This window comes from Cherax quadricarinatus, chromosome 26 (genome assembly GCF_038502225.1).
Source record: "Cherax quadricarinatus isolate ZL_2023a chromosome 26, ASM3850222v1, whole genome shotgun sequence".
In the NCBI taxonomy this organism is placed as follows: Eukaryota; Metazoa; Arthropoda; class Malacostraca; order Decapoda; family Parastacidae; genus Cherax; species Cherax quadricarinatus.
In genome coordinates, this window is record NC_091317.1 from 34,032,691 (window position 1) to 34,053,342 (window position 20,652).

General features: G+C 43.8%; 2 protein-coding genes across 10 annotated transcripts in view; one reads left to right on the plus strand and one right to left on the minus strand.

Moving 5' to 3' along the window:
• Positions 1-6,124, minus strand: part of LOC128691724 (ATP-dependent helicase brm) — a 153,088-nt gene extending 146,964 nt beyond the window's left edge. For all 8 annotated transcript variants that reach the window (XM_053780621.2, XM_070088919.1, XM_070088918.1 and 5 more), the window contains exon 1: positions 5,972-6,124. The gene's annotated coding sequence lies outside the window, so the exon portion shown is untranslated. The remainder of the gene's footprint in view (positions 1-5,971) is intronic.
• Positions 6,125-6,546: 422 nt separating this feature from the next.
• The window catches only part of LOC128691725 (CLK4-associating serine/arginine rich protein), a 71,918-nt gene continuing 57,812 nt past the window's right edge, over positions 6,547-20,652 (plus strand). Inside the window, exon 1 of one of the 2 annotated variants that reach the window (XM_053780624.2) lies at positions 6,547-6,674. The gene's annotated coding sequence lies outside the window, so the exon portion shown is untranslated. Of the gene's footprint in view, positions 6,757-20,652 lie in introns of both variants that reach the window. The other variant, XM_053780623.2, reaches the window with a different exon arrangement.

Below are 20,652 nucleotides of genomic sequence, written 5' to 3' on the forward strand. Positions count from 1 at the left end.
AACATGTTGCATGAGGGGCTCGCCAACATGGTGTATGAGGGGCTCACCAACATGATATATGAGGGGCTCACCAACATGTTGCATGAGGGGCTCACCAACATGGTGTATGAAAGGCTCACCAACATGGTGTATGAGTGGCTCACCATGATATATGAGGGGCTCACCAACATGTTGCATGAGGGGCTCACCAACATGGTGAATGAGGGGCTCACCAACATGGTACATGACGGGCTCACCAACCTGTTGCATGAGGGGCTCACCAACATGGTGTATGAGGGGCTCACCAACATGGTGTATGAGGGACTCATCAATATGGTGTATGAGGGGCTCACCAACATGTTGTATGAGGGGTTCACCAACATGGTGCATGAGGGGCTCACCAACATGTTACATGAGGGGCTCACCATGGTGTATGAGGGGCTCAGGAACATGGTGTATGAGGGGCTCACCAACATGTATGAGGGGCTCACCAACATGTTGTATGAGGGGCTCACCAACATGTATGAGGGGCTCACCAACATGTTGTATGAGGGGCTCACCAACATGTTGTATGAGGGGCTCACCATGCTACTGTATGAGGGGCTCACCAACATGTTGTATGAGGGGCTCACCAACATGTTGCATGAGGAGCTCACCAACAAGTGTGTATGAGGGGCTCACCAACATGTTGTATGAGGGGCTCACCAACATGTTGTATGAGGGGCTCACCAACATGTTGTATGAGGGGCTCACCAACATGGTGTATGAGGGGCTCACCAACATGTTGCATGAGGGGCTCACCAACATGGTGTATGAAAGGCTCACCAACATGGTGTATGAGGAGCTCACCAACATGTTGCATGATGGGCTCACCAACATGGTGTATGAGGGGCTCACAAACATGGTGCATGAGGAGCTCACCAACATGTTGTATGAGGGGCTCACCAACATGTTGTATGAGGGGCTCACCAACATGTTGTATGAGGGGCTCACCAACATGGTGTATGAGGGGCTCACCAACATGGTGTATGAGGGGCTCATCAACATGGTGTATGGGGGCTCACCAACATGGTGCATGAGCGGCTCACCAACATGTTGTATGAGGGGCTCACCAACATGTTGTATGAGGGGCTCACCAACATGTTGCATGAGGAGCTCACCAACATGGTGTATGAGGGGCTTACCAACATGTATGAGGAGCTCACCATGTTGTATATGAGGGGCTCACTAACATGTATGAGGGGCTCATCAACATGTATGAGAGGCTCACCAACATGTATGAGGGGCTCACCAACATGTATGAGGGGCTCACCAACATGTATGAGGCGCTCACCATGTATGAGGGGCTCACCATGTATGAGGGGCTCACCAACATGTATGAGGGGCTCACCAACATGTATGAGGGGCTCACCAACATGTATGAGAGGCTCACCAACATGTTGTATGAGGGGCTCACCAACATTCATGAGAGGCTCACCAACATGTTGTATGAGGGGCTCACCAACATTCATTAGAGGCTCACCAACATGTTGTATGAGGGGCTCACAATGTATGAAAGGCTCAGCAACATGTATGAGGGGCTCACCATGTATGAGGGGCTCACCATGTATGAGAGGCTCACCAACATGAGGGGCTCACCAACATGTATGAGGGGCTCACCATGTATGAGGGGCTCACCATGTATGAGGGGCTCACCAACATGTATGAGGGGCTCACCAACATGTGAGGGGCTCACCAACATGAGGGGCTCACCAACATGTATGAGGCTCACCAACATGTATGAGGGGCTCACCAACATGTATGAGGGGCTCACCTACATGCATGAAGCTCACCAACATGTATGAGGGGCTCACCATGTATGAGGGGCTCACCATGTATGAGGGGCTCACCAACATGTACGAGAGGCTCACCAACATGTATGAGGGGCTCACCAACATGTATGAGGGGCTCACCAACATGTATGAGGGGCTCACCAACATGTATGAGGGGCTCACCAACATTTATGAGGCTCACCAACATGTATGAGGGGCTCACCAACATGTATGAGGGGCTCACCAACATGGTGTATGAGGGGCTCACCAACATGTATGAGGGCTTGCCAGCATGTATGAGGGGCTCACCAACATGTATGAGGGGCTCACCAACATGTAGGAGGGGCTCACCAACATGTATGAGGCTCACCATGTATGAGGGGCTCACCAACATGTATGAGGGGCTCACCAACATGTATGAGGGGCTCACCAACATGTATGAGGGGCTCACCAACATGTATGAGGGGCTCACCAACATGTATGAGGCGCTCACCTACATGAGGCTCACCAACATGTATGAGGGGCTCCCCAACATGTATGAGGGGCTCACCAACATGTATGAGGGGCTCACCAACATGTATGAGGCGCTCACCTACATGAGGCTCACCATGTATGAGGGGCTCACCAACATGTATGAGGGGCTCACCAACATGTATGAGGCTCACCAACATGTATGAGGGGCTCACCAACATGTATGAGGGGCTCACCAACATGTATGAGGGGCTCACCAACATGTATGAGGGGCTCCCCAACATGTATGAGGGGCTCACCAACATGTATGAGGCGCTCACCTACATGAGGCTCACCAACATGTATGAGGGGCTCACCAACATGTATGAGGGGCTCACCAACATGTATGAGGCTCACCAACATGTATGAGGGGCTCACCAACATGTATGAGGGGCTCACCAACATGTATGAGGGGCTCACCAACATGTATGAGGGGCTCCCCAACATGCATGAGGGGCTCACCAACATGTATGAGGGGCTCACCAACATGGTGTATGAGGGGCACACCAACATGTATGAGGGGCTCACCAACATGTATGAGGGGCTCACCAACATGTTGTATGAGGGGCTCACCAACATGTATGAGTGTCAGCATAGTTGCTGATCCCTGTGTAGCATAGCATATAGTATCATCCATGTGCTTTTGATAGGAGATCCCTTTTAGGCCTGTGACTTTGTGTGACGTCACGGGATGCGCATGTGTACGTTTGTACCTCTGCCTCGGCCTCAGTCGGCGTTTTGACACAGGCTAGGACAGGCAGAGGCTGGGCTCCATTTCCCATCATCACAGTCTGACAATATATATGGTTACCATCCAACAAGTGTGTCTACCTTCAACCCTCGATATCTCCATTTAGAACCCCTACGATATGAGAGGCTCACCAACATGTATGGGGGGCTCACCAACATGTATGAGGGGCTCACCAACATGTATGAGGGGCTCACCATGTATGAGGGGCTCACCAACATGTATGAGGGGCTTACCAACATGTATGAGGGGCTCACCAACATGTATGAGGGGCTCACCATGTATGGGGGGCTCACCAACATGTATGAGGGGCTCACCAACATGTATGAGGGGCTCACCAACATGTATGAGGGGCTCACCAACATGGTGTATGAGGGGCACACCAACATGTATGAGGGGCTCACCAACATGTTGTATGAGGGGCTCACCAACATGTTGTATGAGGGGCTCACCAACATGTATTAGGGGCTCACCAACATATGAGGGGCTCACCAACATGTATGAGGGGCTCACCAACATTTATGAGGGGCTCACCAACATGTACGAGGGGCTCACCAACATGTATGAGGGGCTCACCAACATGTATGAGAGGTTCACCAACATGTATGAGGGGCTCACCAACATGTATGAGGGGCTCACCAACATGTGAGGGGCTCACGAACATGTATGAGGGGCTCATCAACATGTGAGGGGCTGACCAACATGTGAGGGGCTCACCAACATGTATGAGGGGCTCATCAACATGTGAGGGGCCCACCATGTATGAGGGGCTCACCAACATGTGAGGGGCCCATGTATGAGGGGCTCACCAACATGTATGAGGGGCTCACCAACATGTATGAGGGGCTCACCAACATGTATGAGAGGCTCACCAACATGTATGAGGGGCTCACCAACATGTATGAGGAGCTCACCAATATGTATGAGGGGCTCATCAACATGTATGCGGGGCTCACCAACATGTATGAGGGGCTCACCAATATGTATGAGGGGCTCACCAACATGTATGAGGGGCTCACCAACATGTATGAGGGGCTCACCAACATGTATGAGAGGCTCACCAACATGTATGAGGGGCTCACCAACATGTATGAGGGGCTCACCAACATGTGAGGGGCTCACCAACATGTATGAGGGGCTCACCAACATAAGGGGCTCACGAACATGTATGAGGGGCTCATCAACATGTGAGGGGCTGACCAACATGTGAGGGGCTCACCAACATGTATGAGGGGCTCATCAACATGTGAGGGGCCCACCATGTATGAGGGGCTCACCAACATGTGAGGGGCCCACCATGTATGAGGGGCTCACCAACATGTATGAGGGGCTCACCAACATGTATGAGGGGCTCACCAACATGTATGAGGGGCTCACCAACATGTATGAGGGGCTCACCAACATGTATGAGGGGCTCACCAACATGTATGAGGGGCTCACCAACATGTATGTGGGGCTCACCAACATGTATGAGGGGCTCACCATGTATGAGAGGCTCACCAACATGTATGAGGGGCTCACCAACATGTATGAGGGGCTCACCATGTATGAGGGGCTCACCAACATGTATGAGGGGCTTACCAACATGTATGAGGGGCTCACCAACATGTATGAGGGGCTCACCAACATGTATGAGGGGCTCACCATGTATGAGAGGCTCACCAACATGTATGAGGGGCTCACCAACATGTATGAGGGGCTCATCAACATGTGAGGGGCCCACCATGTATGAGGGGCTCACCAACATGTGAGGGGCCCACCATGTATGAGGGGCTCACCAACATGTATGAGGGGCTCACCAACATGTATGAGGGGCTCACCAACATGTATGAGGGGCTCACCAACATGCATGAGGGGCTCACCAACATGTATGTGGGGCTCACCAACATGTATGAGGGGCTCACCAACATGTATGAGGGGCTCACCAACATGTATAAGGGGCTCACCAACATGTATGAGAGGCTCACCAACATGTATGAGAGGCTCACCAACATGTATGAGGGGCTCACCAACATGTATGAGGGGCTCACCATGTATGAGGGGCTCACCAACATGTATGAGGGGCTCACCAACATGTATGAGGGGCTCACCAACATGTATGAGGGGCTCACCAACATGTATGAGGGGCTCACCAACATGTATGAGGCTCACCAACATGTATGAGGGGCTCACCAACATGTATGAGAGGCTCACCAACATGTATGAGGGGCTCACCAGCATGTATGAGGGGCTCACCATGTATGAGGGGCTCACCAACATGTATGAGGGGCTCACCAACATGTATGAGGGGCTCACCAACATGTATGAGGGGCTCACCAACATGTATGAGGGGCTCACCAACATGTATGAGGGGCTCACCAACATGTATGAGGGGCTCACCAACATGATATATTAAAGGTTGGCAGAATAAAGAGATGTGTGGAGGTGAGACACAGGATCAAAAAACATTCAATATTGGATCTCCTTATTTCTTGTATGTCTCACAACATGATTCATCTACTTTACCAGATTAAATTTAATTCCTCCTATGTTCCCAAGTTTCCAATTTAGTCTCCCGTGATAAACTATATCAAAAAGTTTCCTATATATGGGTAATTATGTATATAAAAAATTCGACCCCCAGCATATAGCCACAATGGCCTTTATTTTGCACACACTGTAGCAACTAAATCTGCTAAACACAACTAATTTATGTACTAGTAATAATACAGTAATATATACTTGGATTTTTTACAAATAATTAGTAATAATATAGGAGAAAATATCTTTGACATTTGTTTACATCCAGAAATTCCCAGAGCCATGAAGCCCGGCAGTCTTAACTGCCTTCTAACACAATATTACCTCACTTCTTGGCTACGTAACACCTCTCCACACATTATACACCTAGTATAACCCCTCTAGGATAGAAAAAGAGGCATACCTTTTAATATAGTAGCATCATATATGTGAAAAACTGTGTTGACGTTGAAGTTGTGAGATTCATCACGACACTACAAGACTCGGCAGCAGCGTGCGTCGGTGTCAATTCTTTCATCTTTATATGTATTATTAGCCATAAACCACTTAAACATAGAAGCAGATTATAATAAATTATTAAGATGATGTAGTAAAATATATATTTTAATTAGTTTAAGACATTTAGTTCCTTTTAATTGTATATTCACAAAGATATTGGAAGAAACGTGGCACCATGGGCTGGGTATGTCAGCGTCTTCTAGCAAGTCATTTAATTAAATTATAAATGACCAGTTTTTTTAAAGAAAAATACATATATTTTGAACTAATAATTCTTTTTATAAATAAAACATATTTATATTTTAACGTCTAGATAAAATAAAATGTTATGGCGATACATATTTTTCATTCACCATGCAAGAATAAAGACAATATTTAGTGAAAGTTACATTAAAATAGCATTAATATATTTTTTTAAATTATTAAGAAGGTAAATAATGCAAGAGAAGTAAGCAGTATGAGGGAGTAAAGTAATATTGCATATAATATGAGGGAGGAGAGAGAAGCGTCGATACAGCAGCAGTAAGACCTCATACTCTCTCTCATTATCTCACTACCAGTTTATGTGTCTCACTCATGGTATCACTCACTTCAACTCTCAAACAAAGGTATAACCTGGAGTGTGTTGGGTAGTAGCTTTGATGTAGACACCGTAGAGGAACCTTTCAGTCTTGGCAGTTAATTCCCGTGGTGAGTGACTTGTTTTTTTTTTTACTGAATCTTGTATCTGTCAGTAACTAAGTTGATTTTACAAGCTGGTGTTATTATTGTCATGTATTTGTGGTGGTAAATGGTAGTAGTGTTAACCTTGACAGGATGTTCAACCTTGGTGTCCACTTCATATTTCATTTTTAATATGCTAATTAAACCACCTGTGCTTCACTTATTATTCATTTCCAGCCGCTTAATTTCAGCTCAAAATTTGTGATATGTGAGTTTATGGGTGTGGTTGATGGTATTCTTGGTGGGTAAGTCACTCCTGAGTCTGAACACTGACTCACTCACATCAACTTAATGATTTTTTTTTTTTCAGGCTGTCCTAGGTAATTTACACTCTGTCAGTACTAATCTAATAAGCAGGTTAAAAAAAACTATTACAGAAACATTTCATGACATAAAAGGTGTTATGAAAAAGATCTGTAAAACCCTATCTGAAATTCTAGGGTCTAAAAAGCTGTCTTGAAAAATTTATTAACTTAATATGACCAGAAGAACCTCTCCTCCAGCCAACAGATACTCCCAACAAATTTAATGTCTTTTTCTTAATCATAGGAAGAAAACTAGCATTCAAAATCTCAAACTCAAACCTTCAGCCAAAAGACTACCTCGCTGGTAACCACCCAAGTACATTTCTAACCCCCAACAATCCCTACTGAAATCTCGCTCATCATCAGAACACTAAACGACAAGACAGAAAACCTAGATAACTTACCACCACTCATGTATAAAAAAGCTTCTCATGTATTGTCACCAATTGTTGCAAGTCTGTTTAGCAAATCCATTGAATCTTCCACCTTCTCGTCCATACTAAAGACAGCAAGGGTCACCTCGATCCTCAAAGGAGGTGATCCAACTGAATTGAACAACTATTGGCCTATATCAAACTTGCCTCTACTATCTAAATTCTTCGAAAAATTAATTCACAAGTCTACTCCTACTTAGTATCCCACAACATAATCCCTGTCAGTTTGAATTTAGACCGAGAAAAAGTACTAATGATGCATTTATACATATGCTTGAACTAATATATTCGGCACTCAAAAAAAATGAAATTCCCCTGGGACTTTTCATAGACCTATGTAAAATTTTTGATACAGTTGACCATGACGTATTGCATCTAAAACTTGAATATTATGGGATCAGAGGACACTGTCTCGATTACTTAAAATCTTATCTTGGCAATAGAAACCAGTATGTATACACAAATGGTGCTAACTCCACTACACAACCTGTTCTCATTGGAGTACCACAGGGAAGTGTCCTTGGCCCACTTCTCTCTCATTTACATTAGTGACATCCCAAATGCATCTAAACTTCTTAAACCCATTTTATTTGAAGATGACACTACTTATATAACTACTAAAAATATCTACTTGGATGACTATTAACAAATTTACTCTCAGTATAGACAAAACCTACTTGATGCTATTTGGAAACGGCTTCAAATGTACAGCTAAACATATTTATAAATGGTTCACCCATTTCAAGACAGAGGGCAAATTTCTAGGTCTCCGCCTTGACTGCAGTCTCAAATTCCAGACCCACATACAACAGATATCCAAGAAAGTCCCCCAAAACAGTAGGCATCCTTTCGAAGATATGGTACTATGTACCTCAAACAGCTCCTCTTACTCTTTACCACTCTTGCACTAGACAGCACACTCCACCATCTTTTAAGAGCCTTAATTTGTTTAATATACAAAACATCCACACTTATTATTGTGCCTACTACACACACACACAACATTATACTCAAATATTAACCCTCCTCTCAAACTACTCCTTGATAACTACAACAGAACTTACAGGCATATTACAAGACACAAATTGCTCTTCGATATCCCTCGTGTCCATCTCTCCCTATGCAAAAATGGTGTGGATTAAAGGGCCCCTGCCTGCAAATCAATTTAAGGCCCTACTTAGAAATCACCTCATCACCCAAAATTAACCAGACAGACACGTTACTTAATACCTACCAGTTACTCAAAAGTTACTCAAAAAATTCTTAAATAATTTATGACTGCTCAACTATTTGATTTACTTCAAACTTAAAATTTTCAATTTCATTGCTTTAAATTGTTCTAAATTGTAATACTGTATTTTTTATATACTATATCAAAACTAATTATTCTCTACCGAACGTGCTAAAGCCATATAGCATGAACTAATTGAATATTCAGTTTTCTTGTATTCACTGTAACTCGCCTAATGACCATATGTAAAATTACAGCACTGTTATTGCCTTATTAATCTTAAGTTAGTCTTAAGCTTGCCCGAAATGCTCTGCATATAAAGTGTCTTTCGGCATGTTCACCAAATTGTTACACTCCTTTGTATAAACATGTATCATGCTAAAATAAACTTGTTATTGTTATTATGTATGGTAATTGTACTTGTGTAACTGTTCCTAAATAAACTTAATTATAGGAGGCTTGCAAGACCCTAAATCTAGCTCTCATACAATGTCATAGATTATTCTTGTTCTTCATGGTACTCTGCTTAATAGAAAAAAAACAACTGAAAGATAGATTACAAATCAGCCCGAACAAAATGATGAGAGCCATCTTGAACCTACTTGGCCCTCTTGGTCCAAGAGAGCATGTAGGTCAGGATGAATTACAACATGTAATTACTGCATATAAAGGGGTTTTGACATGTACACCCAAATGTCAATCTCCATTGTACAAACATTATATCATATTGAAATAAAATTATTATTATTAACTGGATATGCTAAATGTTGAAGGCAGAGTAAAACAAATGAAGTTCATTATTATTATTTTTTTTTTTATAGCACACTGGCCAATTCCCACCAAGGCAGGGTGGCCCGAAAAAGAAAAACTTAAACCATCATTCACTCCATCACTGTCTTGCCAGAAGGGTGCTTTACACTTCAGTTTTTAAACTGCAACATTAACACCCCTCCTTCAGAGTGCAGGCACTGTACTTCCCATCTCCAGGACTCAAATCTGGCCTGCTGGTTTCCCTTAATCCCTTCATAAATGTTACTTTACTCACACTCCAACAGCATGTCAAGTATTAAAAACCATTTGTCTCTATTCACTCCTATCAAACACACTCACACATGCCTGCTGGAAGTCCAAGCCCCTCGCACACAAAACCTCCTTTACCCCCTCCCTCCAACCTTTCCTAGGCCAACCCCCTACCCCGCCTTCCTTCCACTGCAGACTGATACACTCTTGAAGTCATTCTGTTTCACTCCATTCTCTCTACATGTCCAAACCACATCAACCCTTCCTCAGCCCTCTGGACAACAGTTTTGGCAATCCCGCACCTCCTCCTAACTTCCAAACTACGAATTCTCTGCATTATATTCACACCACACATTGCCCTCAGACATGACATCTCCACTGCCTCCAGCCTTGTCCTCGCTGCAACATTCATCACCCATGCTTCACACCCATATAAGAGCGTTGGTAAAACTATACTCTCATACATTCCCCTCTTTGCCTCCAAGGACGAAGTTCTTTGTCTCCACAGACTCCTAAGTGCACCGCTCACCCTTTTCCCCTCATCAATTCTATGATTCACCTCATCTTTCATAGACCCATCCGCTAACACGTCCACTCCCAATATCTGAATACATTCACCTCCTCCATACTCTCTCCCTCCAATCTGATATCCAATCTTTCATCACCTAATCTTTTTGTTATCCTCATAACCTTACTCTTTCCTGTATGAATATTCAGTTCATATTTATATATTTTATTTGGACATGATACATAGTTGTACAATGAAATATAGTAGTTGGGTGGACATGCCAAAAGCCCCCTTGTATGCAGAGCATTATGGGCAGGCTTAAAATTAACTTAAAATTAACAAGCAATGAAAGGCTCATTGTTAGAAATTACAGTAAACCATTTACAATATGAAGTACAGTTGAGTATTTGAAACAATGAAATTTGAACATATCGATACTGAAGCATTATAGTTGTACAAATTTGTCACATTATAATGTATAACAAAAGATGATCAGTTTGCTGTATGTTGTCTTGAAGTTTTAAGATTTAAGTAATTGGGAGAATTATTGGTAATGTTAAATATTGAATGTTGATTATTTAGTCCTTGGTGAGTAAGTGGTTTTTTAGAAGTCTTAAATTGATTTTCAGGCCTGGTTACTTTAGTATGTTCTGGTAATGAATTCCAGATTTTGGGGTCCTTTATGTGCATAGTTTTTACACAGTGTGATATGGACATGGGGTACATCAAAAAGAGATCTGTGTTTTGTGTTATGGTCGTCTGCCCTGTTAAGGTTGGTGAGGAGAAGTTTGAGTGGAGGGTTTATGTTTGCGTGTATTGGTCTGTGTAGTAGGCACATGAATAAGTATGGATGTTCTTTATGATGAGCAAATTTAGACTTTTGAATAAAGGTGGAGTATGCTGTCACGAGTGGGAATTCATCATTCTGATACAGCCTTTTGCTGGGTTATTAGTGGCCTTAGGAGATTTGATGTTGTTGACCCCCATGCACAAATTCCATATGTGAGATAAGGGTAGATGAGCGAGTGATACAGTGCAAGGAGAGCTGATTGTGGAACATAGTACCCTATCTTTGATAGTATGCCTACTGTCTTAGAGATTTTCTTGGAAATTTGTTGTACTCTATATGTATATTTGTTGTATATGGAGTGAATGGTGACAAATGGTACTTGGGACCTGACGATCTGTTGGAGTGTGAGCAGGGTAATATTTAGTGAAGTGATTCAAAGAAACCAGTTATTTTATATAACCGGACTTGAGTCCTGGAAATGGGAGTACAATGCCTGCACTCTAAAGGAGGGGTTTGGGATATTGGCATTTTGGAGGCATATATTGTGTGTTTTTATATGTATACACTTCTAAACTGTTGTATTCTGGGCACCTCTGCAAAAACAGTGATTATGTGTGAGTGAGGTGAAAGTGTTCAATGTTAAAAGCATTTTCTTTTTGGGGATTTTCTTTTTGAGTCACCCTGCCTCGGTGGGAGATGGCCGACTTGTTGAAAAAAGAAAGTGTCTGGAATTTGAGGCTACTGTCACATTTATAAAATTGCTCCCAAGTAGTGTCCAGAATAACTTGCTGCCAAGTTTGTCAAGGCTGAAAACCAACACCAGTGTGGTACTAGAGGGAGTGAACACAATTTTGTAGTGCAGTGGACCCCCGGTCCACTGGCCGAAAATCGAATTAACATTTCCCATAAGAATTAATGGAAATACAATTAATCCGTTCCAAACAAAAATACTATTCACAAAAAAAAAAAGTTTTTTTTTTTTTAACAATTATGTAAGTGCAGTATTACATACCTTTATTGAAGGCTAATGCTTGCTTCTGGAAGTTAGAGGAAGAAGTTAGTGTTTGGAAGGGGAATCCCCCTCCATAAAGACTTTAGGTAGCAAAGCTTCTCTGGGGTTACTTACCTTCTGTCTTTTAATGCCACTAGGACCACCTTGAGTCACAGGACCCGTCTCGCAAAAGAACTGTCCAGAGTGCTCTGCTTCTGGCATCTCTTTAAGATTTCCCTGAAGTGGGACAGGGTTTTTGTCACTAAACATGTTGCAGATATGGCTTGTTTCAGCTTTGTCAGGGAGGTGTTTCTCTACAAAAGCTGGCACCCTAGTCTACATTGCACACACCTCTTTAATCTCTGAAAAAGGCACCTCCTTCATTCCCTCTTCCTCCACCTCTGAAGCAAGTTCCTCAGCTGCAATCTGTTGCTGTTCGACATGAAGCTCTTGCAGCTCTTCAGTGGTTAGCTCTCCCTGTGGTCCTCCTCCAACTCTTCCACATCCTCGCCACTCGCTTCCAACCCCAGGGACTTCCCCAGTGCCACAATAGAGGCCACAGGGTTGGCAGGATCAGGATCAGGCCTTCAAAATCCCTCTCTTGGACACAATCTGGCCACAGTTTTCTCCAGGCAGAGTTCAACTGAAGTCACTCCCTCCCAAGCCTTACCTATATATAAGGCTTATGCAATGGAGGATAGTGAAGTGATTCCTCCAGAACTGTCTTAGATTCAACTGAGTGTCTGATGCCACTTCAAAGCACTTTTGAAACACTGCTTTTGTGTAGAGTTTTTTGAAGTTAGAAATAACCTGCTGGTCCATGGGCTGGAGGAGAGGAGTGGTGTTAAGAGGCAAGAACTTCACTTTCATAAAATTGAAGTCCCTAACACTTGGTCTTCCAAGTCTGGAGGATGTGCAGGAGCATTGTCCAGTAACAGGAGGCACTTTCATGGCAATTTCTTTTCCAGGAGGTATTTTTTCACACTTGGGTTAAACACATCATTAACCCACTCTTTGAAAATTTACCTTGTGACCCATGCCTTATGATTAGCTTTCCACATCACACACAATCTATTCTTCATGACACTGTTTTTCTTGAACACTGGGATTTTCTGAGTGATACACGAGTAAAGGCTTCACTTTGAAGTCCCCACTAGCATTACCACACAACAAAAGAGTAAGCCTGTCTTTCATAGGCTTGTGTCCTGGCAGTGCCTTTTCCTTCTGGGTAATGTAGGCCCTGTGTACGAATGGTATATAATACCGACAAGATGAGAGTAAGACGCATGTGCAACATCTGGGTATCTTTATTGTAGACGTTTCGCCATCCAGTGGCTTTATCAATACAAATTCCAGGACATAACTTGAAGACAGTAGAACTATGTACAGAAGATGAGGTAATCAGTCCCTCAACCTAGGAGTAGGTGCGAACAGCACCATAGTCGTGGAGATTCTGAAGCAGAAGAAATCTTAATTCTGAGGACATGTACATAACCTTCACAACTACAACAACTACTACTACAACTAACCCATCTCTTTGGGAAGGACCTACTTCCACTGGGGAATCCCGCCCACCAGTGAATTTGCCCTCGTCTGCTTCACCTGACGTTACTATATAAGCGCCAGGATTCTTTCTTCTGCTTCAGAATCTCCACGACTATGGTGCTGTTCGCACCTACTCCTAGGTTGAGGGACTGATTACCTCATCTTCTGTACATAGTTCTACTGTCTTCAAGTTATGTCCTGGAATTTGTATTGATAAAGCCACTGGATGGCGAAACGTCTACAATAAAGATACCCAGATGTTGCACATGTGTCTTACCCCAAATGTAGGCCCTGTTTGGCATTTTCTTCCAGAACAGGCCTGTTTTGTCACAATTGAACACTTGTTGGGGGTTCGAATCCTTCAGCCTTTACATAGTCCTGGAATTCGTTAACATACTTTTCAGCAGCACATTTGTCAGAACTTGCAGCCTCACCAGCCTTACAACACTGTGTATGCCACTACGCTTCTTAAATCTATCAAACCATCCTTTGCTGGCCCTAAATTCACAAACTGCAGGACTTGTTCCAGGCATTTTCTTTGCAAGATCCTCATGCAATTGCCTTGCCTTCTCAAACAATAGACTCCACAACACTGTCTCCCACTAATTCTTTTTCCTTAATCCACAATAATAATAACTTTTCCATGTCTTCCATTATTGGTGGCCTTTGTTTAGTTAGACAAGTTACTCCTTTTGCAACATTAGCATCTTTGATTTGTTCTTTCTTTGCCATGATGGATGTAATTGTGGATTTATTCTTGCTGTACATCCTGGCAAGTTCACCACCTTCATACCACTCTCAAACTTTTCTATCACTTCATGCTTGAATTCCATGGTGTTTCTCACTTTCTTTACCACAGGAACTTTCTTTGGAGCCATGGTTACTTATTTCACAGTTGCACTGCAAAAAAAAAAAAAAAACTAAAAACAATGGAAAACAAGTGAAATGTTTGGATGTACAAGCAGAAGCTTCCTCAGCCACCGAGAGACAAAGCCAAACTGACACTCGAGCAGCCCCAGCTGGCTGATGGACGCGTCCCAAACGGCCGATAACCGAGTTGGCCAATAACAGAACCGGCCAATGACTAGGGGTCCACTGTACCTACACTCCTACAGTAGGTTGTCAGGCTTCAAGCCCCTTTTATTGTACAACAATGAAGGAATGGAATGGGCTGCCTGCACTTTTTAAAACTTCTAGCACGTGTCAGTTCAGAGAGCTAAAAAGTATCTAAAGATTGAAGCAATAGAAAGAAGAGTAATTTCTTGTTAACATTCCTGTATTGACATGGATGACTGGTAATATACTTACACTTAACATTGACAAAACCTTCTATAGTACATATATTATGTTTGGGAGCAGAGCAAGTGAGGTTCAGCTAAATATTATGCTTAACAATACTCTTACTGCTAAACATAATGAGGGAAAATTTCTGGGTCTGCACCTTGACAGCTACTTGATATTCAACACCCATATCCAACACACAACACAAAGTATCCAAAACTGTTGACATCCTCTCCAAGGTATGTTATTATGTACCACAAACAGCACTACTTACACTATACTATTCACTAATCTACCCCTACCTCACCTATGCCATTTGTGCTTGGGGATCCACAACAGCAACTCGCCCGAAGCCGATAATAATCCAACAGTGCTGCAGTACGAATGATCACACAGTCCACTGCTAGACAACAACACTCCCTCCCTACCCAGTCTTCAAAGACCTAAACCTACTCACTGTACAAATCAATCACTCTTACTACTGTGCATACTACATTTACAGAACAATAAATTCTAATATAAAACCTGACTTGAAGCATTTTCTTGGTAGTTGCAACAAACAAAAATTTATTTCTTTGCAAAGGTTACAATGTGTGTTTACATTTTATAATTTGATTGGTACAAAGAAAGCCATTATCATGCCGGGGCATTTTGGGCAAGCTTAACCCGATACTTAGACTACTTAAGTCTAGACAGTTAAAGAGTGGTAAAAATCTCTTCAAAAATTTAATATTACTTGAAAGGGCCCAAAATCTGGAATGCTATGCCAGAAATCTCCAGAACTACTGACTCGACCAACATTTTCAAAACTACTGTTAAAAACATTTTATCTCCCTAACATATTCCAGCATCAGCTGAATGTGTAAAAACTATACAGGTAGGCTATCACTAATCCGGCATCATTAAAAGTATGTATAGTTATGAAGTTTGAGTCGGTATAACGATGAAATTTGAAATTATGCTATCCGAAATTAGTGCCGGATTACTGATGGAACCAGATAACCGATTGCTGGATTAGTGATTACCGCCCTGTACATGCATATTCTCAATGTCGGGAACGTGTATAAAACCTCATAAACAATATTAATTTAATCTCGATACGCATCTGTAATCCTCCCAAACATTAAAAAAATTGTTTGTCCTTTTAAGGTTAATAATCAAAATGTAATTCCTCTCAGTTAAACTTGTTAAATCCATATAACATGAACTAATACAATATTCAATTCTCTTGTATCCATTGTAAACTCCTAAATTTACACTTACACTCACCTAAGTGACTGTATATACGAAATTACTCATATTGTTATTGCCTTATTAATCTTAGGTTTGCCCGAAATTCTCTGCATATACAGTGGACCCTCGCCTAACGATGGCATCGCATAACGTTAAATCCGCCTAGCGATACATTTTAACGCAAAAATTTTGCCTCGCCTAGCGCTAAAAAACTCGCTCGGCGCGATTCGTCCAAGACGCTTCCACGTGCGGCCTGAGCCAGCCTCATTTGTTCCGTGGGTGGCAGTGTTTACAAGCCAGCCTCCGCAGTCACATCCAAGCATACAATCGGAACATTTCATATTATCACAGCGTTTTTAGTGATTTCACCTGCAAAATAAGTGACCATGGGCCCCAAGAAAGCTTCTAGTGCCAACCCTGTGGTAAAAAGGGGTGAGAAGTACTATCGTACAACAGCTGCTGCTGCACTACAGTCAGCTGCTGCTGCTGCACTACAGTCAGCTGCTGCTGCTGCACTACAGTCAGCTGCTGCTGCTGCACTACAGTCAGCTGCTGCTGCTGCACTACAGTCAGCTGCTGCTGCTGCACTACAGTCAGCTGCTGCTGCTGCACTACAGTCAGCTGCTGCTGCTGCACTACAGTCAGCTGCTGCTGCTGCACTACAGTCAGCTGCTGCTGCTGCACTACAGTCAGCTGCTGCTGCTGCACTACAGTCAGCTGCTGCTGCACTACAGTCAGCTGCTGCTGCTGCTGCTGCTGCTGCACTACAGTCAGCTGCTGCTGCTGCTGCACTACAGTCAGCTGCTGCTGCTGCTGCTGCACTACAGTCAGCTGCTGCTGCTGCTGCACTACAGTCAGCTGCTGCTGCTGCACTACAGTCAGCTGCTGCTGCTGCTGCTGCACTACAGTCAGCTGCTGCTGCTGCTGCTGCTGCACTACAGTCAGCTGCTGCTGCTGCTGCACTACAGTCAGCTGCTGCTGCTGCTGCACTACAGTCAGCTGCTGCACTACAGTCAGCTGCTGCTGCTGCACTACAGTCAGCTGCTGCTGCTGCACTACAGTCAGCTGCTGCTGCTGCACTACAGTCAGCTGCTGCTGCTGCACTACAGTCAGCTGCTGCTGCTGCACTACAGTCAGCTGCTGCTGCTGCACTACAGTCAGCTGCTGCTGCTGCACTACAGTCAGCTGCTGCTGCTGCACTACAGTCAGCTGCTGCTGCTGCACTACAGTCAGCTGCTGCTGCTGCACTACAGTCAGCTGCTGCTGCTGCACTACAGTCAGCTGCTGCTGCTGCTGCACTACAGTCAGCTGCTGCTGCTGCTGCACTACAGTCAGCTGCTGCTGCTGCTGCACTACAGTCAGCTGCTGCTGCTGCACTACAGTCAGCTGCTGCTGCTGCACTACAGTCAGCTGCTGCTGCTGCACTACAGTCGGCTGCTGCTGCACTACAGTCGGCTGCTGCTGCACTACAGTCGGCTGCTGCTGCACTACAGTCGGCTGCTGCTGCACTACAGTCGGCTGCTGCTGCACTACAGTCGGCTGCTGCTGCACTACAGTCGGCTGCTGCTGCACTACAGTCGGCTGCTGCTGCACTACAGTCGGCTGCTGCTGCACTACAGTCGGCTGCTGCTGCACTACAGTCGGCTGCTGCTGCACTACAGTCGGCTGCTGCTGCACTACAGTCGGCTGCTGCTGCACTACAGTCGGCTGCTGCTGCACTACAGTCGGCTGCTGCTGCACTACAGTCGGCTGCTGCTGCTGCACTACAGTCGGCGGCTGCTGCTGCACTACAGTCGGCGGCTGCTGCTGCACTACAGTCGGCGGCTGCTGCTGCACTACAGTCGGCTGCTGCTGCTGCACTACAGTCGGCTGCTGCTGCTGCACTACAGTCGGCTGCTGCTGCTGCACTACAGTCGGCTGCTGCTGCTGCACTACAGTCGGCTGCTGCTGCTGCACTACAGTCGGCTGCTGCTGCTGCACTACAGTCGGCTGCTGCTGCTGCACTACAGTCGGCTGCTGCTGCTGCACTACAGTCGGCTGCTGCTGCACTACAGTCGGCTGCTGCTGCACTACAGTCGGCTGCTGCTGCACTACAGTCGGCTGCTGCTGCACTACAGTCGGCTGCTGCTGCACTACAGTCGGCTGCTGCTGCACTACAGTCGGCTGCTGCTGCACTACAGTCGGCTGCTGCTGCACTACAGTCGGCTGCTGCTGCACTACAGTCGGCTGCTGCTGCACTACAGTCGGCTGCTGCTGCACTACAGTCGGCTGCTGCTGCACTACAGTCGGCTGCTGCTGCACTACAGTCGGCTGCTGCTGCACTACAGTCGGCTGCTGCTGCACTACAGTCGGCTGCTGCTGCACTACAGTCGGCTGTATTTATTTTATTTATTTATTTATATATTTTATTAGTAGGGGGCTCTGGTGGCCTGGTGGTTAACGCTCTCGCTTCACACGGTGAGGGCCTGGGTTCGATTCCCAGCCAGAGTAGAAACATTGGACGTGTTTCTTTCCACCTGTTGTCTATGTTCCCCATCAGTAAAATGGGTACCTGGGTGTTAGTCGACTGGTGTGGGTCGCGTCCTGGGACACTGACCTAAGAAGGCCTGGTCACAGACCGGGCCGCGGGGGCGTTGACCCCCGGAACTCTCTCCAGATTCTCCAGATAAACATACAGAGGTACAAAAAAATACAGATAAGAGCAGCATGCCAAAGCCACTTATATGCATAGCATTACGGGCTGGCTTAAAATTAACTTAAGATTAACTAAGCAATGATGAAATCAGTGATAAAACATTATTGTAAACAGATAACTATAAAGCACAAATGAGTATTACAAAGACAGGTCATATGGTTGCATGCATTGCTGTACATTCAGTCGAATGGAGTATTCTGTTAGGTAGTGTATTTAAAAAATAATAGTTAGATTGGGTTTTAGGTTTAACATTTATGTGATATAATTGTGAGAAACATTTAACCCTTTCAGGGTCCACGGCCAAAATCTGAAGTCACGCACCAGTGTCCAAGAATTTTCAAAAAAAAAAAATTGTTATTTTTTCTTATGAAATCGTAGAGAATCTTTTTGTGAAGGTAATAAAACAAAAAGTACGAAATTTGGTGGAAAATTGACGAAATTATGCTCTCGCGAATTTTGATGTGTCAGCGATATTTACGAGTCGGCGATTTTGCCGACTTTGACTCCCATTTTAGGCCAATTACATTATTCCAATCAACCAAATTCTTAGCTATTTCACTAGTATTACTTCTATTCTATCGATTGAGCACAAGAAATCGCCAAATCAACTGTTTCAACTACAAAATAAAGTGATCGGAAATTGTTAATTTGGCCAATTTAACACAAAGTTCAAAATATTCCAATTTCAAAATAGGCTCCAGAATAAACAATGTAGGTATTCCTGGAACTAAACTAACATTTCCTCTGTTCATTAGTTACATTTTGAGGCTTTACAAATAAATTCCACTTTTATTTTTTATTCACATAATGAATTTTTATTCACACCAAAAAATAGAAGATTTACTGTTATGCAATACTGTAATAATTGTATAAATATCATCACCATATTTGTGAATGTATATTAGACCCACCAGCTGACGTGTATTAGATGTGTGAGGTCATTTGTTTACTCTTGAATATCGGCAAAAATTTAACATTTCCGCTATTTTGAGCTCCGTTTCAAGCCATTTCCAGTGCTAAAACCAATCAAAATCATCTCTATTTCTGTAATATGTCTTCCATTCTATCAAATGAGACCAAGAAATCGCAAATACAACTATAAAAAACATACAAAAAAAACACTGCAAAGTCGCTGTTTTAATGAAAAAATCATGATTTCAGTTTTTTTCTCTCATTATACACAGTGTGCTGCAGGATCTGTTTTATGTGGTGCAGACATACCACATAGATGTATTCTCTCATATCTAGGCCCAAATGTACCACTCACAGTTTATCAGAGTGAGCTGAGCTCATGGCGTAGATCTGCGGTTTGGACACTCACCGTAAAGCCGTAGATCTACGGGACGGACCCTGAAAGGGTTAAGATATACAATTTATAAGGTTCAGTTATTCAGTATTTATTTGGTTTTTGGGTGAGTAAGTGATCTTTGAGAAAAGACTTGAATTTATAAACAGGTAGTGTTTCTTTTATATTTACAGGTAATGAATTCCAGATTTTAGGGCCTTTTATGTGCATTGAGTTTTTGCATAGCGTGAGGTGGACACGGGGAACATCAAAGAGTGATCTGTGCCTTGTGTTATGGTCATGTGTTCTGTTGAGGTTGGCAAGGAGATGTTTGAGGGGAGGGTTAATATCAGAGTTAAGTGTTCTATGTATGTAATAGGTGCAATAATAAGTATGGATGTTTTGTATGGTGAGTAGGTTGAGTGTTTTGAATATTGGTGGAGTGTGCTGCCTGTAGTGAGAATTTATCATTCTATCATTACTCGAAGATGTGGAGAGTGTGTTGTTGGTATGGCTTAACATGAAACAATTACCGAGAAATGATT